The sequence below is a fragment of the Trichomycterus rosablanca genome, chromosome 22 (genome assembly GCF_030014385.1).
Source record: "Trichomycterus rosablanca isolate fTriRos1 chromosome 22, fTriRos1.hap1, whole genome shotgun sequence".
Classification (NCBI taxonomy): Eukaryota; Metazoa; Chordata; class Actinopteri; order Siluriformes; family Trichomycteridae; genus Trichomycterus; species Trichomycterus rosablanca.
Window position 1 is genome coordinate 12,187,158 of NC_086009.1, and position 26,937 is coordinate 12,214,094.

At 43.6% G+C, this 26,937-nt stretch overlaps 1 protein-coding gene and 2 long non-coding RNA genes across 4 annotated transcripts in view; 2 read left to right on the forward strand and 1 right to left on the reverse strand.

Moving 5' to 3' along the window:
* The window catches only part of pvalb6 (parvalbumin 6), a 41,037-nt gene extending 14,396 nt beyond the window's left edge, over nucleotides 1-26,641 (reverse strand). The window contains exon 1 of one of the 2 annotated variants that reach the window (XM_063018416.1): nucleotides 26,552-26,641. The gene's annotated coding sequence lies outside the window, so the exon portion shown is untranslated. Of the gene's footprint in view, nucleotides 1-19,676; nucleotides 19,745-26,551 lie in introns of those variants that run through there. The other variant, XM_063018415.1, reaches the window with a different exon arrangement.
* On the forward strand, nucleotides 4,255-4,610 carry LOC134300406 (uncharacterized). The gene is made up of 2 exons (XR_010007345.1): nucleotides 4,255-4,369; nucleotides 4,472-4,610. It is a non-coding gene; the product is annotated as an uncharacterized LOC134300406 (long non-coding RNA).
* On the forward strand, nucleotides 9,470-9,825 carry LOC134300407 (uncharacterized). Its single transcript, XR_010007346.1, has 2 exons — nucleotides 9,470-9,584; nucleotides 9,687-9,825. It is a non-coding gene; the product is annotated as an uncharacterized LOC134300407 (long non-coding RNA).
* Nucleotides 26,642-26,937: the final 296 nt, after the last annotated feature.

Consider the following 26,937-nt stretch of genomic DNA (forward strand, 5'->3'; position numbering starts at 1 on the left):
ATCGGAGATCACGGATGTTCAGAATAGGCTTGCACCCTTGCACATTACGCACTGAAATTCCAGATTCCTTGAATCGTTTACTGGCATTATGCACTGTAGGAAGAAATATGCAATCCCTTCCATCTTTCTTCTTCCTTCTTTCTTTGAGCAACATTGTTTTTAAACATTTCAACATTTAACATTTGCAGGGAATGAAAGGGTATAAAAAGTGAGAAGAGTAGAGGATAGCAGTCAAACTCATCAACAGCTCCCGTTAACTCCAATACTTCTGTCAACCACCATCATACTGTCTGTATTATTGTTCGATTTAAATAATTGCTCAATTATACTTTTTCAATGACAATAAAGTTGTGTTTAATCTAATCTAATTTAATCTAATAACTAATCTAACAACCAGTGCTGTCTCTGTGCTGTGGTTTAAGGAAAAGCCTGGTTGGGATTTTTCTTTTCATTAAATTACTGGATACCAAGTAAGTATTTATTTGTTTAAAGAAAACTTTATTTGTATTTTGCTTAAGAATGGTAGATTTGATATGGATCTGGGGTTCGCAAGTACTGTGGGATCCAAGCTACTTTTTTACCACAGTGGCTTCACCAATGCAGTTTAAATTGCATCTAGTAAAACAGCAGTCAATATGGAACAGTTGATACAGTGTTTTACATGCTTGTATGTGCAATTATGAACATCCTTAAACAGTAAAGGAGGAATAGTGTTCAGATCACACGTGGAAGAGCTTAGGTTGTTTATGATTGTTCCCAACTCCCTATACAGCAAGTAATGATGGCATAACGGATATAAGACACCAATTTGAATATTTAGTATATGATTTGTTTATAACTTTCTGACCTACAGTCTGCCTAACTGATACAATTTTATCCTGAACATAAGTTGCAAATTTGTCACAGTATTTCCAAGTACTTGTCACGATCACAGCCTAATCTGTACAGTATGTGGTTTCTTTGTGTTTGTTTTTGTATCACACTCCTTCTGTCTCTGCTTTGTGTCCCTGATTCATCCTTGTGCTAATCATCCCCAGCTGTTCCTCATGTCTCTATTAGTAATTAGTGAGTATAGTTCCCTTGTTTTGCAGTCCCCTGGTCAGTCATTGTTACTTTGTAAATGTGAATCTGTGAATGTAATTCTGTGAATGTAAATCTGTGAATGTGATTAGGAGAGTTTGGGTTTTGAATTAGCCTGTCCGTGGTTTATGCTTAGTTCATGCTTGTCTTGGTTTCTGTCTTAGCCACTATCCTGAAAACTCAGCAAGATTTGGTGTCGGCAGGCACTGAGGTTTCAGTTTGCACAGTAAGGCACAATGCTGAAGGTCTCCATGCTTAAACTCAAAGTTGTTCACATCTACTGACCAAAAAGCACAAAAGGTTTTAATATGCTCAAAACCACATAAATAAGCCACAGATGTTTTGGTATTCTGTAAATCAAACTGGCAGTTTCTGTCAGTGTGTCTGGAAAAGGAATGAAGCACATGTCTCTTGATGCTCAAAAGTCCAGGTACACAAATCCACAGGTGGGAGATGTACTCTCAGCCCCCCCTCGGTTCAGAGATGGTCATTCCCTCTTCACATAGATGGCCTCTTTGACTCCCCATTCAAACCAGCGTTCCTCCTGCATTCAAACCAGCATTTTTCCAGCTTTTACGAATGCCCAGTTGGGGTTACCGCATTCATCCAGGGCCTTCTTGATATACCACCAGACTGAAGAAGTCACTTGGATGAGTGACAAAACGTATCTTTACAACAAACTTGTGTCTAGATGAACTGATTCAACTTTGTGGAAATGAAGCACATGCTGAAAATAACACCCTACCTACAGTGAAGCATGGTGGTGGCTTGGTGATGCTCTAGGGCTGCTTTGCTTTCTGTGACACTGGAAACCTGCAGCATGTGAAGGGCAAGATAGAGTTAATCAAGTTTCAGGAAATCCAGGGAGACAACATTATGCCCTCTGTAAAAAAGCTGAAGCTTGGGCATCACTGGACCTTCCAAAAGGACAGTGATCCCAAGCATACCTCCAAATCCAGAAAAGCTACCAGAAGCTGGTGTCAGGCTATGCATCATGTCAGCCAACAGTAAACGCAATAGGTTGTGCAGAGTATGATTAAACTTTTTCCAGTGTCCATTCCCCTGGGAATGGTGAGGTGTAGTTTTGCTCTTCTGGATGCTTACAAAGGAGCTAAATCCTTACACAGATGCTGAATCAAAATGCTTTTGATATTCTGTCCTTGGTCAGAAGGTATACACTGCAAAAAATGTGGAGTAAGATTTACTTAAAAAAACTTAGGAAAGTTTTTCCATGTACAAACTGCTAGTAAATTTAACAGACTATATATTCAAGTAAAAGTTACTCACAATTCTATCTGGATTTTACTAGAAATTCTTCAGAAAAAGTTACCTTGCTACACACTGCTTCAAGTATATTTTAATAGCTGTATCTTAGTAGATTTTACTTAAACATTTCAGCACTAAAAGCATTAAAACATGCCGTATAAAATGCTATATTATATATTATTAAAATGCTATATATTATTAAAATGCTATATTATAAAATGCCAAATAATTTTACATTATTCAATTCAACATCAATGATTACCATATACAAAAGCCCTTATAACAGACAGACAACATTTTTTGTCAAACTTTTTTGTTTTGCTCAATTAATGAAAATGCATTTTCACTTACAGTTCAGTGGACAAAATGTCTTTCAAACAGAGTGTTTTCTAAAGTCTCACTCGCTATACAAAAGTAAAAGCTGTAAATGAAAACAAACTATAAAAGTGTCACAGTGTAAGGACAAAATAAATATCAATCTTTTAAAAAAATTTCTGAAAACTTGCAGTAAAAAATAAAAATAGATGCAAGCAAAGTGCAAGAGAAACACTTGCTCCAGGTGGACTGTAGTTATTCTCCTGAACTCATCTTTCACCTAAGACAAAGATTAAAAAAATTACATAAGTTAGTAATTATATGTGGACCTCAGAATGTTATGTTACATATTTTAATTAAATTTTACTTTCTCAAGGTTTGCTCACAGGTCGCCTAATAATGCACATTTGTATTTGAAAGACCCGGGACTACAGCCTCAGACAGATTTATTTTTAAGTAGCAAAATGGGCTTTCATAATCATGACACAAAAGAACTATTTTAGAACCAACGTTTTAAGCCCACGTACATTAAATGGAACAAGTTATCACGATTAATATAACTACATAACATTCATTCTGCCATGCTAACAGACGCTAATTTGGAGTCAATAGTGTAGAAAGTTAAACGACTTTTTAAATATTTATAATATTAACTGGCACGGTGATATAATTTCTTAAAAAATGACAACTTACCAAAAAACAGTCCCCTTTGGCCAAAGTATGTCCTCAACAACCGAAAAACTTTGTGGTGAGAAGACTTGAGAAATAAAAAAATCAGCAGCTCGTTTTGCACTCCGTGTGTGAAACGTCCGAATTTGCCAGGCAATGCGCATGTGTGGAACATATAATAATATTTACTAGACGTTTTCAGTTTTGCTTTGCTTCAATCCAAGAAATAAAAAACATAGTTAATTTTACTTGGTATTTAGAATAAAATTTACTAATGTATTTGATGACAAATAGTTACAAAGAAACTGTTAGGGTGCCTGCGACGTCTGGTGAACGTAACACCAGTTCCCAGCGTTGCAGGCGTTACAGAACAAAGAACAGCATGGCCTCAAATAGGAGGCCAGCTGATTAGGGCGAATGACCTGCAGCTGCGAGCTCCCTATTTAAGGGGGCGTTGCTAGACTGCAGGTGTCGCACCTTTTGTCTTTGTTTGGTGGGTTATGCTGCACTGCACCAGCCTGTACCTTTATCAGGGCCAGTTCGGTTACCCCCGGCGCTAAAAGGGCGCAAGGGTGTGTAGATCGCAAGGTCGAGGTATTGAGGTTTTTATTTCTCTTTATAGGGAAAGACGGTGCGATCGGTGCAGCCCGCGAGCTGCGGTTTGTTTTTAGCGTTGCTAGGCGCCCGGCTAACGTGAGTAGCATCGGGCTTATGCTAGACGCTTCGCTGCAACTACCTCAGCCCCTTAAGGCATTAAGCGGATTCTGGTTTCAGCTGTGCCAGTTTGGCTCAGCGGTTTGAACGCCGTGTTAGCATCGGCACAACTCCGGTTCGAATCCGCGCCTCACCTCTTTTCTCTCTTTTAGTTAGATCGGCTCCTTCCCAGAGCGTTGTTGGTGACACAGCCGATTATTTACGCTTTAAAAGGCGTTTACCTTATTCTGCGCGATTTCTTCGGACAGTGTCTGAGGTTTCGCTTTCCTTAAACGCTCCTTATAAGGCGTAGGCGCAGCGTCACTCTCAGCTACGGGATAGCGAGGTGAGATACGCATTCGCTTTGCGAGTGAGCGACCAGGGTTCGCGCCTCGCATAGGTAGATTGTTTCTTTTGTGTTTTGTACTGTTCTTTTTCTCTTTTTCAGTTGCCAGCAAGCCAGCGGCTCCGTTCGGGCTTTCCCGAATTGTTTTCTGTTTTGCCAGTTTCCGTTTTTTATTTTCATTATTATCATTTGTCTTGTAAAAATTATTATTTATTGTAAATAAATATAATTTTTCTCTGCATCTTTGGGTCCTAACGCCTCTCTTTATAACAGAAAGGTGCGACCATAGATGGACCCAGCAGAGACTCCTCCCATGGTTGACGTCCTTCGTCACCAGGGGGTCGCACTGGGGAGACACGAACTGGCGCTGTCAGAGCTGACACAGCGGGTGACTGAAATCGCCCAGCTGTTGCCGACTCTGGCAGTCGGTTCGGGTAGCCTCAGCCACTCTCCCGCTCCCCCAGCACCTCCTGTAGGAGGCGAAACCTCCATTCCGCCCCCCGAGCGTTTTTCAGGGGAGGCGAAGAAATGTCGAGGCTTCCTCCTACAATGCTCCCTCACATTCGAGCTACAGCTGTCCCGCTTCCCTTCTGAGCGCTCCAAGGTTGCGTTTATTATATCTCTACTTACCGGCAAAGCCTTGGAGTGGGCTACTGCCCTGTGGGAACAGAACGCTCCGGAGTGTTCTTCAGAGTCCTCTTTTAAGGAGGCTCTGAGGGACACTTTCTTTCATCCCACAGGGGGAAGGGAGGCGGGCCCGCGCTTGCTCGAGCTGTCCCAAGGGGGGCGCTCAGTCGCCGACTACGTCATCGAGTTTCGCACTCTGGCGGCTGAGTGCGGTTGGGACGAGGGGGCATTAGTTGCCATTTTTCACCGTGGTCTAGGAGAGAGAATTAAAGATGAGTTGGCCACTCGAGAACTTCCCACTTCTCTTAAGGCCTTCTATCTCCTAGCTACCTCAATTGATACCAGACTCCGACAACGTTCCCGGGAGCGAGGGTCTCACCCGCCCTTTTGTCGGCCTCAAGGCCAGCCCCGGCCCGCGTCGCGAGATCAGGACCCAGAACCCATGCAACTGGGATCGACTCGGGGGGGCGCCCCATTACCATCCGACTCCGCCTCGAGGGCCCGACCTCGGTTGAAACGAGTAGGCCGCTCCCGTGGCAGGGAGTCGAGGGCGAGCTGTTCCATCATCCCTGAGCAGGGTCTTTTTCTCAGGGCGTCGTTGCGTTGGGATTCTGGGAATACTGATCTCAAAGTCTGTGTCGATTCAGGCGCGGTGGAGAATTTCATAGATCGCCATCTGGTACATGGGTTGGGGATTGAGCTTCAACCCTTACGAGTTCCCATTGTGGTTCATGCCGTGGACGACCGGGCGGTGGCCGGGAGTCCAATCACGCATCAAACGCCTCCTCTCACGATGCGTTTGGGGAGTCATGAGGAGAGGATCACATTCTTAGTGACCCAGGTTCCCCAACTCCAAGTGGTTTTGGGACACTCGTGGTTGAGGAAGCACAATCCCCAAATTGATTGGCAAACCGGGTCAATCTATGCATGGGGAACACGGTGCCAAGATGCATGTCTGCTGCCAGTGAGCATGTCATCGGCGCCATCATCGCTTGAGGCGATGACCCCTGACTTGGCCCGGGTGCCCCCCGTGTACCATGACCTGCAGGAGGTATTTAGCAAGTCCCGGGCGCGGGACTTGCCCCCACACAGACCTTTCGATTGTGCGATCAACTTGCTTTCTGGCACTTCTCCTCCTAGGGGGCGCCTCTTCTCCCTGTCGGGACCGGAGAGGATCGCCATGGAGGAGTATGTAAAGGAGGCACTCGATCAGGGGTTCATCCGACCATCGTCCTCCCCAGCTGGGGCAGGATTCTTCTTTGTGGGAAAGAAGGATGGAACCTTGCGCCCCTGCATCGATTATCGAGGTCTGAACGCAATAACGGTTAAGGATCGTTATCCGCTGCCGCTGATGGCCACGGCTTTCGAAGCCCTTCAGCGGGCTTCAATTTTTACGAAGCTTGACTTACGCAGCGCGTATAATTTGATCCGTATCCGGCGAGGGGATGAATGGAAGACTGCATTCATTACGCCCACGGGACACTATGAGTACCTAGTGATGCCCTTTGGGTTAATGAATGCCCCCGCGGTCTTCCAACGCTTTATCAATGAGGCTTTGCGGGAAGCCCTTGATAGATACGTCTATGTTTACCTAGACGATATCCTAATATTTAGCCGGTCCATCGAAGAACATGTGAGGCATGTTCGCCGGGTTCTCCAGCTTCTGCTCGACCATCATTTGTTCGTCAAGCTGGAGAAGTCCATTTTCCATACCCCATCAGTTTCCTTTTTGGGGTTTATAATTTCACAAGGTGCCCTGCGAATGGATCCGGCAAAAATCAAATCTGTGGAGGACTGGCCAACTCCAAGTTCCGTACGCCATGTGCAAAGATTTCTGGGCTTTGCAAACTTTTTTAGGCGATTCATTCGGAACTTCAGTACGGTCGCCGCTCCTTTGACGGCTCTCACAGGTAAGGGTCCGTTTAAATGGACGGTGCAGGCCCAGCAAGCCTTCAATAGGCTTAAGTCTCTCTTAACAACTGCTCCTGTATTGCAGTTGCCCGACCCAGAGGAACCTTTCATAGTGGAAGTGGATGCCTCTGACGTCGGGGTTGGGGCGGTATTGTCCCAGAGAGTGGGTCCAGAAAAGAAGCTCCACCCATGTGCTTTCTTTTCACACCGTCTAACTCCTGCCGAGCGTAACTACCCGGTAGGAGATAAGGAGCTTTTGGCCATTAAGCTAGCGCTTGATGAGTGGCGACATTGGCTCGAGGGGGCAAAACATCCCTTCCTTGTTTGGACAGACCACAAAAATCTGTCGTTTATCCAACAAGCGAAGCGGATGAATTCCCGTCAGGCTCGGTGGTCACTTTTTTTTGGTCGGTTTTGTTTCACCCTGTCTTATAGACCAGGGTCGAAAAACGTTAAGCCCGATGCTTTGTCCAGGCAGTGGGAGCCGACCAGACCTGAGACTGAGCCTGACCCTATCATCCCCCTGAGTCAAATTGCTGCCCCAGTAACGTGGGGCATATTTAAGACGATTCGGGACGCTCAAGCGGTTGAGCCCGACCCAGGTGGAGGTCCACCTGACCGGCTGTTTGTACCATCAACAGTCCGTCGTCAGGTGTTTGAATGGGCTCACGCGTCCTCATTTGCGGCTCACCCAGGAGTCTCTAAGACCCTGGTGTTCTTGCGCCGAAGGTTTTGGTGGCCGGGGATGGAGAGTCAGGTCAAGGACTTTGTTCGAACCTGCGCTGTCTGTGCAACCAACAAAAGCACAAGAGAGCGTCCTCGTGGGCTCCTCCATCCATTACCAGTACCCTCAAGACCGTGGTCACACCTGGCGCTGGATTTTGTCACAGGATTGCCAAAATCCAGGGGATTCACGGTGGTACTGGTGATTGTGGACCGGTTCACTAAATCTTGCCTTTTCGTTCCGATGCCCAAGCTCCCGTCCGCCATGGCTACCGCACAGGCTGTTCTGCAACATGTGGTGAGAGCACATGGGGTCCCGTCCGACATTGTGTCGGATCGGGGTCCGCAGTTCATTAGCCAGTGCTGGCGAGCCTTTTGCCAACTTCTTGGCGCGACGGCTAGCTTATCCTCGGGATATCATCCTGAGTCCAACGGGCAATCGGAACGGGTCATTCAAGATCTGGGCAAGATGCTTCGGTGCCTGACTGCAGGTAATCCAGCCACTTGGGCGGATAAGTTGTTGTGGGCTGAATTTGCCCACAATACCCTGCACCACGCCGCATTGGGTATGTCACCATTTGAGGCACAGTTTGGCTATCCCCCTCCGCTGTTTCCTGATCAGGAACAAGAGGTTGCGGTGCCGACTGTGCAGCAACATATCTGTCGCTGCCGCGCTGCCTGGCGGAAGGCAAGACAGGCCCTCTTGGCCTCTCAGCGCTCCATGAAGCGCAATGCTGACCGTAGGCGGCAGCCGGCTCTAACGTTCCGGCCGGGCCAACGTGTCCTCTTATCGACGAGGGATCTCCCCGTCAAAGGTACCACTCACAAGCTGGCACCGAGGTACATTGGTCCGTTCAAGGTAGTTAGACGGATAAACCCGGTGACATATAGGTTGGAGCTGCCTCCCAGGATGAAGGCGCATCCAACCTTCCATGTCTCCCAACTTCGCCCGTTCGCGAGCGGGGGAGCTTTACCCCCCCCACAACCTCCCGCCCCTCGTATCATCCAGGGTGCCCCTGCATTTACGGTTCGCCGCCTCCTGGATAGCAGGAGAGTGCAGGGCAGCACCCAATACCTGGTGGATTGGGAAGGTTACGGCCCCGAGGAACGTTCATGGGTACCGGCTCGACGCATCCTGGACCCTGAACTAATCCGTGAGTACCGAAGGAACCGGTCTGCGTGTCTTGGGACCTCGGGAGCTGTCCATAGAGGGGGGGGTCCTGTTAGGGTGCCTGCGACGTCTGGTGAACGTAACACCAGTTCCCAGCGTTGCAGGCGTTACAGAACAAAGAACAGCATGGCCTCAAATAGGAGGCCAGCTGATTAGGGCGAATGACCTGCAGCTGCGAGCTCCCTATTTAAGGGGGCGTTGCTAGACTGCAGGTGTCGCACCTTTTGTCTTTGTTTGGTGGGTTATGCTGCACTGCACCAGCCTGTACCTTTATCAGGGCCAGTTCGGTTACCCCCGGCGCTAAAAGGGCGCAAGGGTGTGTAGATCGCAAGGTCGAGGTATTGAGGTTTTTATTTCTCTTTATAGGGAAAGACGGTGCGATCGGTGCAGCCCGCGAGCTGCGGTTTGTTTTTAGCGTTGCTAGGCGCCCGGCTAACGTGAGTAGCATCGGGCTTATGCTAGACGCTTCGCTGCAACTACCTCAGCCCCTTAAGGCATTAAGCGGATTCTGGTTTCAGCTGTGCCAGTTTGGCTCAGCGGTTTGAACGCCGTGTTAGCATCGGCACAACTCCGGTTCGAATCCGCGCCTCACCTCTTTTCTCTCTTTTAGTTAGATCGGCTCCTTCCCAGAGCGTTGTTGGTGACACAGCCGATTATTTACGCTTTAAAAGGCGTTTACCTTATTCTGCGCGATTTCTTCGGACAGTGTCTGAGGTTTCGCTTTCCTTAAACGCTCCTTATAAGGCGTAGGCGCAGCGTCACTCTCAGCTACGGGATAGCGAGGTGAGATACGCATTCGCTTTGCGAGTGAGCGACCAGGGTTCGCGCCTCGCATAGGTAGATTGTTTCTTTTGTGTTTTGTACTGTTCTTTTTCTCTTTTTCAGTTGCCAGCAAGCCAGCGGCTCCGTTCGGGCTTTCCCGAATTGTTTTCTGTTTTGCCAGTTTCCGTTTTTTATTTTCATTATTATCATTTGTCTTGTAAAAATTATTATTTATTGTAAATAAATATAATTTTTCTCTGCATCTTTGGGTCCTAACGCCTCTCTTTATAACAGAAACACGAAGTAACACACTAAATTATATGTGAAGTTCTTAAGTAGCAAGACTGTACTGGAATATTCTTGTATAAAGTACTTTAAAAATCTTCACTCTATTTACTAAGTCAAAAAATCATTTTTTGCAGTGTATGGTCTGTACCAAAGCCTGGGCCACAGTGCTTGTTCTCTAATTTTTAGAAGGGGTAGCCTGAGTATACATGGTGAAGATGTCAGTCAGAAGACATTTTCTCTGACATCATGTGCAGGTTCCAAGACTGTGACATCAATGTTCCCAACTCCCAGCAAAAGACCTCCCATTTAAACAACTTTCGACCTATCTCTAACCTACCTTTCCTCTTAAAAGTTCTTGAAAAGGTTGTTTTTGCTGAGGTTCACCAACATTTATCAGACAATAATTTGTATGAAATATTTCAGTCAGGGTTCCGTCCTTTTCATAGTACAGAGACGACTCTTGTTAAAATAACCAATGACCTTTTGATGGCCTCTGATTCTGAGCTATTAAGCCTTCTCATCCTCCTTGATTTGACCACAGCCTTCAATACAATCTCTCAATCTATTCTGTTGGATCGGCTAGCATAAATTGGTCTTACTTATACTGTGCTTGTTTGGTTTTCTTCATACATTTCTGGACGTGTACAGTATGTTTAACTTAAAAACTTTCATTCACAGTCATCTCATGTTCCTAGCGGTGTCCCTCAGGGCTCTGTCCTGGGGCCTCTACTATTTATGATTCATCTGCTTCCCATTGGACATATCTTTAGGAAATACAATATTAAATTTTATTGTTATGCGGACAACACCCAACTATACCTGTCCACTGTGCCCAAGGCTACTCTTCCTCCTTCATCTCTCTCTGATTGCCTAATAGAATTAAGAACATGGTTCTCTTACAATTTTCTCAAAATAAATGCTGATAAAATTCTTCTTATAGGTACAATATCTACTCACTCTAAATCTAACAAATTCTCAATGATGATCGAGAACACAGTCGTCTCTCCTTCCACTCAGGTTAAAAGTCTGGGTGTCATCCTTGATAACAATCTTTCATTTCATGCACATATTAACAATATCACACCATACGTTATTTCCATTTACATAACATAAATCGTCTACGTCCATTCCTTTCTCTTAAAAGTGCTGCTGTTCTTGTTCTTGCCCTGGTCACATCCCGAATTGATTATTGTAACTCTCTCCTTTTTGGTCTATCTTATAAAGCTATACATAAACTTCAATTAGTTCATAATTCTGCTGCCCGTATTATCTCTAGAACGCCTTCCACTAAATATATTACTCTAGTTCTCAAGCAGCTTCACTGGCATCCTGTCCAGTATTGCATCAATTTCAAAATCCTCCTCCTTACATTCAAAGCTCTCCACAATTTAGCACCTCCATATCTCTCTGATCTTCTTCATGTCTACACTTCTTGTCGTACTCTTGGATCTTCTTCTGCCTTCCAATTATCTACTCCTTTGGTCCGTCTGTCTACTATGGCGTCTAGAGCTTTTAGCTACCCTGCCCCACTCTCAATCTCTCAATCTCTGGAACTCTCTCCCTCCTGACCTGATTCACACCATTGATTCTTTCCCTAGCTTCAAAACATGCCTTAAAACGTACTTTTTTAAACTTGCCTACCCTTAATCTGTGTAATTAATTGTGTACTGATGTTTACACTATAAGTACTGTAAGGTGTCGTTGAGTTTTTTGAAAGGCTCCCATAAATAAAATGTATTATTATTAATTATTATTATTAATGTCCAGGATTTCATTTGGGTGGGTAGACTGTAATATGCCCCAATATGCACAAACTTTGGGCTGGACTGCTTTTTAGCATCTTTGACACTGTGTCCTGGGCCATATTTGCTGAAGTCAAGATATGCCAAAACTGGGGCAGCAAGTCTTTCCACCAAAGTCTACTAAGCTTTCCTACCAGATGGCACAAAGATGCTGCAAACTTAGAAAAGCCCTCAACAAAATCATGGTAGTAACTGACAAAACCAATAAATGAGCAGAGTTCTGTAAGATGACACACTGCTTGACCAGTTTCATCAGAGTCAGTTGGCACCCTCTCACTCGAGACTACATGGCATCCAATTCTTGTTTCTGCAGCCAGGGAACACTTCTTTGAGTCTTTCCAATCCATGTTTCACGGTGGCCGAAAACACAAGCACTTCATCAAGGAACAAAAGTAGAAACTAAAAACAGCAGCTCTCAAACATGCGCTCCAACTGGTAAGCTGGATATACCTGGAGCATTACAAATGGGATTTGATTTGAAAAACCCAAAGGAGGGCGCAAAAAGCTCTCTTGGCACTTGGTTGTACCTGCTGAGAGTGGAAAACCACCTAGGATGAGGATATGCATCACAGAGAGTCTTCGAATTAAACTGTCAATAATCCACATAAAGCTGATGACTTCCATCTTTCTTGGTAACCCAGACAATGGGAAAAATGAAGGGCTCCTGCCTTCTCTAATCACTTGGCTATTCAAAAGCTGGCACACTGGATCATCATACAGTAATAGAATCTCATGAGTAAACATAGTGGTGTAACACTAGAAAAGGACATTAGCCTGTGAAACCTGCTGTTCTGTCAACAATTCAAGGTCAGATATTAAAAGATTAAAGGGACTTGTTCACATAGTCACTTCTTGTGTGGATATAAAAGGCAGACAATCTTCCTAAAAATATCAACAGAAATGGGTGTCGCTGTTTCTGCTGATGATGCTACAAATATTGATACAGTGCCAAATGCATGGCAAGAGGGAAGCCACATACTGCTGACATTAACAAAAGAGGCATACAACAGAATCCTCTTTACAAGGTCAAGAGTATGGTACACAAGCAGGCCTTCTAGAAGATCAGAACAATATTCACATCCCAGAGGCTCCAACATAAATCCTATTGACTCCAGCTAAGGATATGTAAAGGAAATCCTCAAAAGGGCACTGGCCCCAATGCACACTGCAGACCCTAAAAAGGCTTATAGGCATTCAAAATGGCTTCCATTTCTTACAGATGCCAAACACATTTTAAATCACTGCTAACCATGCTGTTAAAAGAGAATACCAGTTCCCAAGTTCATATATGTGTTCCCAATATACATGTCATTACAGTCTTACAACATTTAAAGGGTAACATTCTCAGGGTTTTATTTATCTGTGTTACCCCTCATTCCGTCTCAATTTGGGTATGCAAATTACCCTCTATAACCACCAACATCTTTTTGTCTTTGTAACATTTCTCTAATATTTGTTCATCAGACCTTCTTTGTAATCTCCTATATATTCCAACATCCTTCCCCTTTAATCTCCTCCTCTTCCTCTTACTTCCTCGCTTCATTAATAGGGTAGATATAGCCTCCCCCCAAAAAAATATGCCTATTTAGATTTGTTGGTCAACCAAGCTGTACCCATACATCTGTATGTGTTAATATAACTCCACTGCTGAAATGTTGCTGCTGTTAGAAATTCAGCATACAGAAGTCAAGACACTGGGTCCTCTTGACTTCTGTATGCTGAATTTCTAACAGCAGCAACATTTTGGTTGCAAATAAGTCACCTAGTCTATATAAATTTGAGAAATTTGAATGAACAATTATTAAATATTATTAAATAATTAACAATATTAAAATAAATACATTTACATTACAAATACATTTATATATCAACTTGGGGTCAGGTAGTTTAAGCATCAGGGCTCTCATGAGGTGCCTTTTTAATTCATCAAATGCTTTCTGCGCTAAAAAAAATAGCAATACCCTGGGCACCCAGGTGGTGCAGCGGGATAATCCGCTAGCAACCAGTGCTGGGATTCTGAACTTCCGAGTTCAAACCTTAGCTCTGCTACCGGTCGGCTGGGCGACCTCGAGCGGGTATAATTGGCAGTGCCTGCAGCAGACAAAATTGGCCCTTAAAGTCTGCTGTGTGGGTAAAAGACCGGACTGAAAAGTGGGTTGGGTCTTTGACGCTGTGTAAGGACTTTGGTTAGTAGCCCAAGGCGCTTGTACAGAAAGTGGAGGATCACGAAGATCAGTGTGTGGCTCTCCGCACGCGAATACTGGCTGAATGTGTGGGTGAATAAGAGGGGGTCGGTGGACTGCGCACGCGTCAGAGGGAGCATGAGGCAGGCAAAAATACCCTCCTCAAACACGGCCGTGTCTCCAGCAGCGGAAGACAAATTGATTACGCTAAATTAGGGGAAAATTGCATAAACAAAATAGCCAAAAAAAAGCAATACCCGGGAAGCATTGGACACACTGGACCGAGCTGGGACAAAGCAAATCGAAAATGGCCTTGGTCCTGGCTGGATCCTGCCAGCCCCTGGATACAACAAAGCTGAGTAGGGCCACAGAGCTGGTGTAAAATTGCGACTTCTCAAGCTTGACATATAAATGGTTTTCCAGAAGCAGCTGTAAGGTCTGCCTGACATGAGCTATGTGCTCATCACCATTCCTGCTGTAAATCAGGATATCATCTAGGTAGATGAACATGTAGTACCCCATTTCCTCCCAGAGTACCTCGTTTTGAAAGATGATTTATAGAGTTCTGCTGAGATAATTGTCTTTCACACAGTTTTTCCCACAAGCTTTTTGGCTTCGCTCTGCCTCGACAATGCAGTGTAAATTGTGGGTCCTTATAGACCCAGCTGTACGCCTTTCCAAATTATGTCCAATCAATCCAAATTGAAATAGCTGGACTCTGAGTTCTAGACACGTTAAAGATAATTAAAGCAAACAGGATGCACCTGACCACAATTTAGAGTGCCACATCAAGGCTCTAAGTACTTTAGTCAATAACAGATTTAATTTTTTGATTTGTAATTAATTAAATATCTGAACAAACATCTAAACCTAAAACAGGTGTTAGAGAGGATATAAGGGCAGCAAAAGAGTTTGATGTACAAGATGCTTACTTTATTGCTCTTACTTAGTATAAAATTTTCATTTCATTTCATTTAGATTTTTTAGTTACCACTCACTTTTTAGTCTTCAAATATGAAGATGTTTAACTCACTGCATTAAGGGCTTTAGAATCAATTAACATTTTATTTGTGTAGTCTTTATTTTATAGTTTAGAATTTTCATTTGATGTTTCTATTTCCTGTCTGTAACAGGACTGGACTGAAGCATGATTTAAACTCACACACCTGCAAGAATGTAAATACAATCCCAAATCATAAAAAGTTGGGACAGTATGAAAAATGCAAAAAAAATTAAAAATGCAGTGTTCCTTACATTTATTTTGACTTTTATTTAATTGCAGACAGTTTGAACCCAAGATATTTCATGTTTTGTCTGCTCAACTTCATTTCATTTGTTAATATACCTCCATTCCTGTATTTCAGGCGGGGGCAATGTCAGTGTCCTTGGCAAAGTCATTTACACTTCTGTGATGGCAGCATTAATGCAGAAAAGTACATTGAGATCTTGGAGCAACAAATGCTGCCTTCAAGACAACTTTTCCAGGGACGTCCATGCATTTTTCAACAAGACAATGCAAAACCACATGCTGCACACATTACAAAGGCATGGCTGCGGAAGAAGAGGGTACGGGTACTGGACTGGCCTGCCTGCAGTCCTGACCTGTCCCTAATAAAGAATGTGTGGAGAATTTTTGAATAAAAATTTGACAACAATGACCCCGTACTGTTGCACACAAAAGACGTGTTTGCAGGAACAATGGGACAAAATAAAACCTGAAACACTAAATCACTTGGTATCCTCTGTGCCAAAACGTCTTTTAAGTGTGGTGAAAAGGAATGGCAACATTACAAAGTGGTAAATGCTTTACTGTCCCAACTTTTTTTGGAATGTGTTGCACACCTAAAATGCAAGAATGGATGTTTATTAATAAATGAAATAAAGTTAAGCAGACAAAACATGAAATATCTCAGGTTCATCCTGTCTGCAATAAAATTTTTGCATTTTTTATGATGTCCCAACTGATTTGGGGTTGTACAACCCAGGTGCATGATGTTTTAACCAAGGTAAAATGATATTCTGGCTAAAAATCCACTGAAAGGCGCTAAAATAATATAAATAAAATAAAAGCAAATAGCAAATAAAAGACACAAAAACATCTTCATCCCACAACAGAGAAAGCGGAAAGAACAGGCATAATGCAGAATTGAGAACTGAAAATCACAGTATGACAGGTGTCTTTTTTTACCCTTTTTCCGAAAGCATAAGTTATCACATCCCAATGGCACTGTGGGGCGAGAACATGGCCACCTAAGTTTTCCAACATTTGCTGTAGACATAGGCTTATGTCGGTGTGTAATGAATGCCCCTTTTGTTTTCTGTGTAAGCGTGTGGTATGTCTCTACTCCACTAATGCGGTCATCTATCTGTTCTATTACCAGTGGCTCAGTGGGTAGCACTGTTGCCTCACAGCAAGGGGTGGTCCAGGTCCTTTCTGTGTGGAGTTTGCATGTTCTCCTCGTGTCTGCGTGGGTTTCCTCTGGGTGCTTCGGTTTACTCCCGCAGTCCAATAACGTGCAAGTGAGGTGAACTGGAGATATAAAAGTGTCCCTGACTGTGTTTAACATTAAAAACTTAAACTGATGAATCTCGTGTAATCAGAAATTACCTGTCCTGTCATGAATGTAACCAAAGTGTGTAAAACATGACGTTAAAATCCTAATAAATAAATAAATCACCTTTCCGCTTTGGCTTTTTTAGTTTTGTTATTTTGGAGTTTTGTCTTTTGTCGTTTTATTGTTCTGTCTTGCTTAAGCATCCTGCATATGGAGTTCATCCTCCCTATTCATGCAGGTAGAGGACTGCTTGTGTCACCTCAGTGTTATTTTCAAAGATTCATTAATTAATTCATTGTTTTACCACTGCTTTATTCTGGTCAGGGTTGTAGTGGGTGCAATTCACTGGGCAAAAGGTAGGAAACACCCTGGATAGGTTGCCAGTCCATCACATGACACACAAATTCACACCTAGGGGCAATTTTTGGTATCTCCAATTAACCTGACTGCATGTCTTTGGACTATGGGTCCTGGGTTTGTTCGAGGAAACATGCAAACTCCACACAGAAAGGATCTCTTTTCCAGATCGCTCCACCTGGGAATAAAACCCAGGACCTTCTTTCTGTAAGATGACACTGAGCCGCTATTTTCAAGATGTTTTAAAGAATGTTCATTAAAATGATCATAGTAGTGTAGTCATTATTAAAAATGTCTTTTTCTGAGCTATTAATGATTTTTAATGATTAATGAACTGATTTAATTTAGCCCCAGTAAGAAAAGCTTTGATTCTGTTAGGTCTACCACTCATGAGTTTAGAATTCATGTTCAATGTTACACTTACACTAATAAAGCCTACTAAAATTTAGCACAACAGTTGTTGCATGGGGCGGCTCACAGCAAGAAGGTCCTGAGTTTGATTCCCAGGTGGAGTGGTCCGGGTCCTTTCTGTGTGGAGTTTGCATGTTTTTCCCGTGTCTGCGTGGGTTTCCTTCGGGTGCTTTGATTTCCTCCAACAGTCCAATGAAATACAGTTAGATTAATTGTAGAAACTAAAGTGTGTGAATGGGTGTGTACGAAAACCTAGTGAGCTGCCTTGCTGTCTTACTGCCTACACAAGTAGAGAGGATTCTAATAAGTTATTGACTTATAAGGCAGGTTATTCAAACGCACTACTTAGACAGCGATTCCATCAGTTTTCGCTTACTAAGCTAACACAGTTATCCTCATGGCATTCAAACCAATGGGATGCGGTGGCACACCGCGCTAGCATGTCAACTAACATCTCCCTCTGTGTACCGAAAACGGTTAAATTCACTGACAAGCCCGAATTTGCAAATAAATGACACTTGTGCAAGTTTATACAAATTAAAAATCAATAATCATTTATTTAAGTTTTTTATATATATACTTTTTTCTTTATGCATTTTCTCCCCTTTTTCTCCCTTTGCTTCCTCTCCAACAATGCCGATCCCTGCTCTGATTGAGGAGAATGAAGCTAACCCACGCCCCCTCCAACACGTGGGCAGCATCTTATCACCTACACTTTGACGAGTGCAGTGCAGCTCAGCGTTGTGTACGGAGAGACACACCCTGAGAGCACTTTTTTCTCACCTCTGTGCAGGCGCCATCAGAGGTCGTAATTGCACCAGTCATGGGAGGGAGACCCCATCCGGCTTGGTCCCGCCCATATCTGAACAACAGGCCAATCATTGTACATGTGGCCGTTCAGCCTTAGCCGGCAGGCCGAGCTGAGATTCGATACAATGTAATCGAGATCCCAGCTCTGGTTCCAGTGTTTTTTTACCGCTGCGCCACCTGAGCGGCCATCATTTATTTATGTTTGAAAATAACTCGTTTCTCCGCATCGTCCGCCATATGTTTTATTTTTTCTGTGAGAAAAGTTGTCCCGCACTGAATGCTAGGATTGCCTTCACTGTTAAGGCAGCATCGGATGCTCCCTCGTTCTTCTGTCAAAATAGTGTTCAGATTTAAGGTGACTTAGTAGACAGCATTTTAAGGCATCTAGGAATATGAACAGCCTACCTCTCGGGAGTGCGCATAGGATGACGTAAAATGTTGTCTATGTAGAGAGTTCACTAGGTTTTCGAACACACCCCATGTGTAAGTGTTTGCCCTGTGGTGGACTGGCAACCTGTCCAGAATGTTTCCAGCTTTTCACCCAGTGAATCAGACCCACTACGACCCTGAATAGGATAAAGCGGTGGTAAAACAGACGACGAATGAATGAATAAGTTGTTGCAAGGTACTATAAAATGTAAACCAATAGTGCCCCTTTCAGCTCCTATTTTCACTTTTTGTCTACTACACCTCATTCCGACCTTCAACGTGCTGCGTCCATAGTTTCCTGTCCTCATATGCATTCTGCAAAGTGTCACTCACTATTTCACAGTGTTTTCATTACCCCTGCAGCAAGCATTTACACCCCACCCACCCACACTGCTGATATTGCAGTGTTAAAGTCATTCTCTCTGTGCAGCTGTTTCTGCATTAACAATCTGCTGCGAGTTAACAGAGGGAGCAAGAAAGATAGAGTCTTCATCACAGTCATCATCAAACACCACTTACTATTTAACCTTCATCTATACTGCTGCACATTTCACTAAAGTTGGTTTGCAGGAATGCTGTGTACTTTTAAAGGCACAACAGAACCAGTCACCCACTGGTCATTTATTTTGTGCCATCCATTCACATATTGCTACAGTGCAGCCGCATCAAATCCCTCGTAATCCACACTGTATTATTTCTGCAATTTATTTCTTCTCCCAGAAAGCATGCAAGCTTACACTTACGCTTTCTTTTCCCATTCACAACCTCTCTCTCACCTTCTACACGCTGCTGCTTTTCATTCACTGCATTCGAGTACTCTGCAGAGCACCACGCTCACACACTACAGAGGCATGACACAACATTTACATTGCATCTCTTCAGCTGACAAATGCATTTATATTGAGCAAATTATGGCTAAGACAGTAAACAATATGGACAGATATTTGGTTATTTCAGGACTTAACAGATACAAGTGCTGCAAAAATGTGTGCCCACTCAATGACCCCCCTGTTCATTCATGTCCAGCATCCTAACTAGCCTGTCTCATATTCTATGTGAGGTGATATGTTCTCTCCCAAGCGTGTCTGTCCCATAACCAGTATGGATAGTGCCTTATTCCTGTGCCTTATGTGGTGTTGATAGTAAGTCCTTTTTCTTACACAGTGTGGAGAATGTGTCCTGTACCTTACCCGGTACGGAAAGTGTGTCCTGTCCTTTATCTAGTGTGGAGACTATGTCCTATGCCTTACTCAGTGTGGAGTGAGTCCTGTCCCTTACCTGACGTTGACAGAGTGGCTACAGACAGCTGTACACACTAGTGCAGAGTAGCCGACACTCCAGAAGGGACAGCTCACCAAGCAGAGAGACAGAGAGAAAAAGAGAAAAAGAAGTCAAATGAAATACAGAAAGGAGATAAAAAGAGAGAAAGAGAGAGCAGAAACAGGAGGAAGCACTGACTGGTTGGAGGTGAGATGAAGGGGAGTAAAAGAGCCAGAGGAATACAGAGAGGAAAATGGGAGGGGGTTAGTGTGTGAGAGAGAGAGAGAGAGAGAGAGAGAGAGAGAGAGAGAGAGAGAGCGAGAGAGAGAGAGAGAGAGAGAGAGAGAGAGAGAGAGAGAGAGAGAGAGAGAGAGAGAGAACAGTAATCTGGGGAAGTTATTCTGTAGTATAATTAACTCAAGGTTTTCAAGCTTCCTTATTGAGCACAATGTCCTGAGTAAAAGTCAAATTGGATTTTTACCAAATTACCGCACAACTGATCATATTTACACCCTACACACCCTCATTGAAAAATATGTAGTTCAAAACCATGTAAAAATATTTGCCTGCTTTATTGACTTTAAAAAGGCTTTTGACTCAATTTGGCATCAAGGATTGTTTTACAAACTATTAGAAAGTGGTGTAGGGGGTAAAACATATGATCTTATCAAATCTATGTACACAGAAAACCAGTGCGGAATAAGAATTGGCAATAAACAAACAAATTTTATCTCTCAGGAGCGTGGAGTGAGACAGGGCTGCTGTCTGAGCCCAACTCTATTTAACATCTATATTAATGAATTGGCCTCCACGTTAGAGCACTCAGCCACGCCCGGTCTCACTCTACACGACTCAGAGATTAAACTCCTGCTGTATGCAGATGATCTGGTCCTGCTGTCCCCCAGCGCTCAGGGTCTCCAGCACAAACTGGACCTGCTGCAGCAGTACTGTCAGACCTGGGCCCTGACAGTCAACCTCAAAAAGACTAAAATTATGACCTTCCAGAAAAGATCCAGATCTCAGGGAACCAAACACACATTTAAATTAGGACATCATGAAATTGAACACTCTAAAAACTATACCTACCTTGGACTAAACATTAGTTCATCAGGAAACTACAACCTGGCAGTGAATGAACTGAGAGAAAAAGCACGCAGAGCCTTCTATGCCATAAAAAAACAAACTTCTGTAGAAATCCCAATCAAAATTTGGCTCAAAATATTTGGCGCAATAATTGAACCAATTGCCCTGTATGGCAGTGAAGTGTGGGGCCCGCTTACACACCAACAATTTAACAAATGGGAACAACATCCAATTGAGACCCTGCACACAGAATTTTGTAAAACAATATTAAAGGTGCACAGACACACCACCAACAATGTGTGCAGGGCAGAATTAGGCCGATACCCACTTATTATTAATATACAAAAAAGGGCAATAAAATTCTGGAATCATCTAAAAGAGAGCGACCCACACTCGTATCATTACAAAGCTCTGCAATACCAAGAGCTGAGCAAAGATACCAGCCCCCTCATCCAACTGGTCCTGAGTCACTGCACCAACACACCATTAACACATACTAACACACCACTAACACAGACTAACACTATTAAGACTCAAGACCAGAACCTAATCAGAACTGATCAAATTACACATGAATTAAAGATAAACTATTTGGCCTATTGGGAAACACAAACTAAACTCCAAAGTAAACTACAATGTTATTTGGCTCTAAATAGACAGTATAGTGTGGCAGATTATCTCAGCACTATAACTGATCCAAAACTCAGAAACACCTTGACAAGGTACAGACTCAGCGAACACAGCCTGGCCATCGAGACGGGACGACACAGACAGTCCTGGATGCCCAGAGAGGAGAGAGTGTGTCAACACTGCTCTTCAAACCAGATAGAGACAGAGCTGCACTTCCTCACTGAATGTACAAAATACACACACATTCGAAAACAATATTTTACCAAAATCAACAAAATTATCCCCAATTTTAATTCTCTCTCAAACCCTGACAAGCTGCCCTACCTATTGGGGGAGCACAGAGCGAGCTGCACACTCGCAGCTCTCTACCTACACACCTGCCACCAGGTGAGGGACAGTGAGTGACCTTATACTGTATCCCATACACACTCACACATACTCGCACACACACACCATCATACACACACACCATCATACACACACACACAAACACACACACACTTACAAATACTTTTTCCACACATACATATACACACTTTATATACTTGTTGTTCTAATTTGTTTCTGTTATTTTTTTTTTTTTTTTTTTCATTTATTATCTAGTTTGTAAATGCGCTTTGGCAATACAAATGTGAATATTTGTCATGCTAATAAAGCACTTTTGAATTGAATTGAATTGAATTGAGAGAGAGAGAGAGAGAGAGAGAGAGAGAGAGAGAGAGAGAGAGAGAGAGAGAGAGAGAGACTTTTTTTTTTGACTTTTAACAATCCTTTATTATGTCTCAGTCAGTTTTGCATTTTATTAACTTTCATAATAGTTCAATACAAAAAATAAAAAAATGAGAATAAAAGCAAGTAGGCCAGTCACTGTAGTCCTTTAAAATAAAGTCATACTTCTCATATAAGCTCAGGTGCGAAAAAGAGTTCACCTTCCTCCACCGAGCACACCACATCTCCATCACACCACACCATCCGGAAAGAGTCCAGGTCATGCATACTTTTGTAAAAAATAAAATCTATCTTCACCCTCGCTTTGACCAGTTTGGAGAAGATTACAGTAACCTCTTGGTTTGTATTGTGTGTTATTTTATTCCTTCTGCTTATGTAAATCGCCATTTTTGCTTGGCCAAGAATAAAATTGACCAGCTGACACTTAAACCTTTGGCTTCTGACATATTTAAAACCAAGGATAAAAACCTGAGGTGTAAAAGGAACATTACAATTTGTAAAAACATTCTGTAAAAGGTCAAAAAGAGGGCGTAATCTAAAACAGTGCATAAAAGCATGAAACACTGTCTCTCTTTGAAAACAGAATGGACACTCGTGTGAAACCTCAGGATTTAAAACGGAAATAAAAGAATTCACAGAGACAATGCCATGAAGGATTCGCCACTGCAGATCAGCAACCTTTTTGGTTAACGGTGGTTTGTATAAGGCCCTCCACTCTGGCTTAGTGTCAACCATCCCTAGCTCCCTCCGCCAAGGAGTGTCCGCCCTCCTGTCCAGCTTCTTCTTATTGAGGACCTTAACACAGGCCTTGTACAATATCTTACCGCTAGCTGAGCTCACCTCCATTTCAGATTCTCCATTACATTCCAGCAGCACGCCCTCACAGTCTGCCATGACCGGGGAGATGGTACAATTAGGAAAAGGGTCACCCTCAACAGGCTCAATAGCTCCTGCAGCATGGTCCTTCAGGAGCAACAGCTCCTCAAGTGTGAGTGCAGATCTCCACCTGTGCAGGAACTGGAGCACTACGCGAAGGGACCTCATTCCCAGACGTGCTGCCAGGTTCTGAGCATTACTGAGCTCAGGACCAACAAGTCCAACCAGCTGCCGAAGCTTTGTGATTCCCACTGATATCATAGCCCTGGACAACGCGTTAGAGTCTGGACCAGTGATATCTAAGCGAGCGCCAAGGACTAAAGGTTCCTCTAGAACCCAGTAAAGAGAGGAGCAGCTCTCTCTGTGCACAGTAAAAAGGTTCCATATTTTAAAAAGACCCCTATAAAACACTGGCAGTCCAGCAGTGTCCAGTTTCCTAATATCCACTAAAAACAAGGCTCTGTCCAGTCCTAGTCCCCCCACTGTTTGCAACATTCTATTTACCACTGTCCTCCATACAGTGTCCTCAGGGCCAGTAAGGAACCTCTGAATGAACTGTAGCCGAAAGGCCGCAGTTCTGCTAGCCAGGTGGACTAGGCCTTGCCCACCCTCCTCTTTGGGCAGATACAGAACTGCTTGTGGAACCCAGTGTAGTTGATCCCAGAAAAAATTCACCAGAATTGCTTGGATGTTTGCAAGCAGATTCGGTGGGGGGTCAGCACATGCCAGTTTATGCCATAATGAAGAGGCAGCCAGGTTATTTACAACTAGAGCTCGACCCCTGTAGGACATTTTGGGAACCAACCATTTCCATTTCAGTAACCTGCCTTTCACCTTTTCTAAAACACCCTCCCAGTTCTTCATCATAAAATCATTATCCCCCAGATACACTCCCAGATACTTAAAACCTCCTAGTTTCCACACTAACCCATCCGGAAGTTTGGGTTCCTCACCAGCCCACTCCCCAACTAAAATTGCCTCGCATTTGATCCAGTTAACTTTGGCCGATGATAAAATGTTAAAATCCTTTAAAACTTTAATTAAACCATCAACATCTGCCTGTGAGTTGACCATGACTACCAGATCGTCAGCATAAGCTGACAAACAGAAAGTATTGCTGCAGTTAGGGATTCTTAACCCAGTAATCACGTCTCTGAGTTTACATAACAGCGGCTCTATTGCAATGGAGTAAAGAAAACCAGACAAAGAACATCCCTGCCTAATGCCCCTAGACACCTTAAATGGGGCACACAAACCACCGTTAACCTTCAGCACACTCTCAATGTCATTGTACAACACCGTGATCATAGCCATAAAACCAGAGTTGAACCCAAAGTTTTCCATAACTTTCCACAGGTATCTATGTTCAACTCGGTCAAAGGCTTTTTCCTGATCCAAAAATAACAGACCAGTCTTCAGTCCCAATAGCTTGGCGACGTCCAAAATACCCCGAATTAGATGAATATTGTCAAATATTGACCTGCCAGGCACACAGTACGTCTGGTCAATATGAATGATCTGCTCCATCACCTCTTTCATTCTTGCAGCTAATGCTTTTGAGAGCATTTTGCAGTCAGTGCACAACAGGGACACAGGACGCCAGTTCTTCAGTTCAGTGAGGTCTCCCTTCTTAGGAAGAAGAGTGAGGACAGCTCGTCGGCAGCTCAAAGGAAGCTTCCCTTCAGTCACGCTACTTCTGAGCATATCCAGTACATCCTCCCCCAAAACTGACCAGAACGACTTATAAAACTCAACAGGCAAACCATCAATGCCAGGAGCCCTTCCGTTGTCCATGCCCTGGAGAGCCGTGTGCAGTTCCTCCAGCGTAAGTTCCCTGTCCAACAGGGTTGCAACCTGTTGAGTCATTTTCGGCAAGTGATGGATAAAACTTTCCTCCACCTGTTGTGCATCTGCTTGCTCACTACAATACAGTTTAGAGAAAAAACTGACTGTCTGCTTACGAACTTCAGCAGGCTCCGAGAGGAGATCCCCCGAGTCTGTTCGCACAGCATGCATAAACCTTTTCTGTCCATTCTTCTGCTCAAGACCAAAAAAGAACTTAGACGGAGCATCCATTTCAGTCACATCCCTAAAGCGTGAGCGGACCAGCGCCCCCTTCCACTGTAGCACCCAGCAGGTCAGCTAGTGTGGCTTTTTTTCTTTTAATAGCTTCAATATGCTCTCCAACTCCTGTGGAGGCTTCTAAACTCTGCATCTCCACTATTTCGGCCTCCAGAGCTGTAAGTGATCTGGTGACATCCCTAGTGACATTGAGAGTGTACTGTTGGCAAAATACCTTAATCTGTATTTTAGCAATGTCCCACCACTGTTGTATAGAATTAAAAAAAGATTTCTGCATTTTAAAAGTATTCCAAAAAAAGGTAAAAGATTCTCTAAAATTAGCATCATCTAAAAGTGCGGTATTAAAATGCCAATAGGCACTCCGAGGCTTCACACGAGATTTTCTTACATTGCACTGAACCATAAAATGATCTGTAAAACCAACAGGGGTAATGCAACAACGTGTAAAAACATTCAGATGATGCTTAAAGACATAAAAATGATCCAGCCTGGCCAAAGAGAGCATGTTATCTTTCACATGAGTCCAAGTGTACTGCCTCTGTGTTTTATGAAAAGTCCTCCAGACATCACACAGTTCATGAGTCTCCACTATCTCGCACAGACGTTTGCGAGAAGCCACATGTGGTTCCACATGGTTTCTGTCCATATTGTCAGCAGTACAGTTAAAATCCCCACCCACAATTAAAAACTCATTTGAGTTACATTGTACGAGCACCTCATTTAAATTATCTAAAAAAACCATCCTCTCCACACCCACAGTCGGTGCATAAACACAAATAAAAACAAACACATCATTCTCAAAAAACGCTCTCACCTTTAAAAGCCTTCCACTGACTATTTCCTCCACCTCATAGGAGTGAGGAATAAAACCCGGTGAGAACAGAATAGCAACACCAGAACTCAGACTGTTCTTATGGCTCATAATAATGAGTCCATCGTACTCTTTTATCCAATCTACCCCATTTCCAGCATCACTGTGTGTTTCCTGGAGAAACGTCACATCCAGCTGTTTTTGTTTAAGTAATTCAAATAGTTTAGCTCTCTTTTCACTGTCCCTCGCACCATTCACATTTAAAGTGGCAATCTTAAAACCATCCATTAAATGATAGTTAAAAGAAAAACAAGCCCCCAACGAGACCACGATTAGTAAAAACAAACTAAACCACAACACTGCCATCATCATCATTACATTCTTTTTTCAGTTTGGTCAGTAATTTGTTTAACCGGTACAGCTCTACTTCAGTAAAAGCCCCTTCTCTTCTGAAATATTTTACATCATGAATAAACTGGAGACTATCTGGAAAAAACTTTGTCAGCTGGACATTCCTGTGCCCTTTAGTACGCTGTAAGAACACTCGGATGTCCCCAGCTGAGTATACCGGGGGGGAGGGGTCTTCCTGTGAACCTACTGACCAACCTGAATCAGAGTGACCATCATCACTATCAGAGGCATCATTGTCTACAGCCAGCACATTCTTTTTTATCTTACTTACAGTACTTTGGGCTCTCTTCTTCCTTTTGGCAGGGGTTTTAAACACAGGGTCCAAATCCATGTCAGCCCCCTCCTCCTGCTCTAGTGTTCCCACAGGTGTTAAGTCAAGGTTACCACCCTGTACCTCTTGGCTGTGATTATCTTGCTTGGGTAGTACCAGCGCTGCATCAGTCTGTGCATCCTCCATGGGTATCTCAGCCTGTAAGATTGTCACCTCCACCACAGCACTGGGTTCCTCCTGGTTTAGGTCCACTGTAGGTTGTCTTCCTCCATCAGATCTAGCCTCCATCAGCTCACCTCGTTCCAGGTCTGCTTCCACGACCGGGGCCGGTGTCCTGGTAGCCGGCACACCCTCTGGATCCGCCTCGGCTGCAGGGGTGCCAGTTT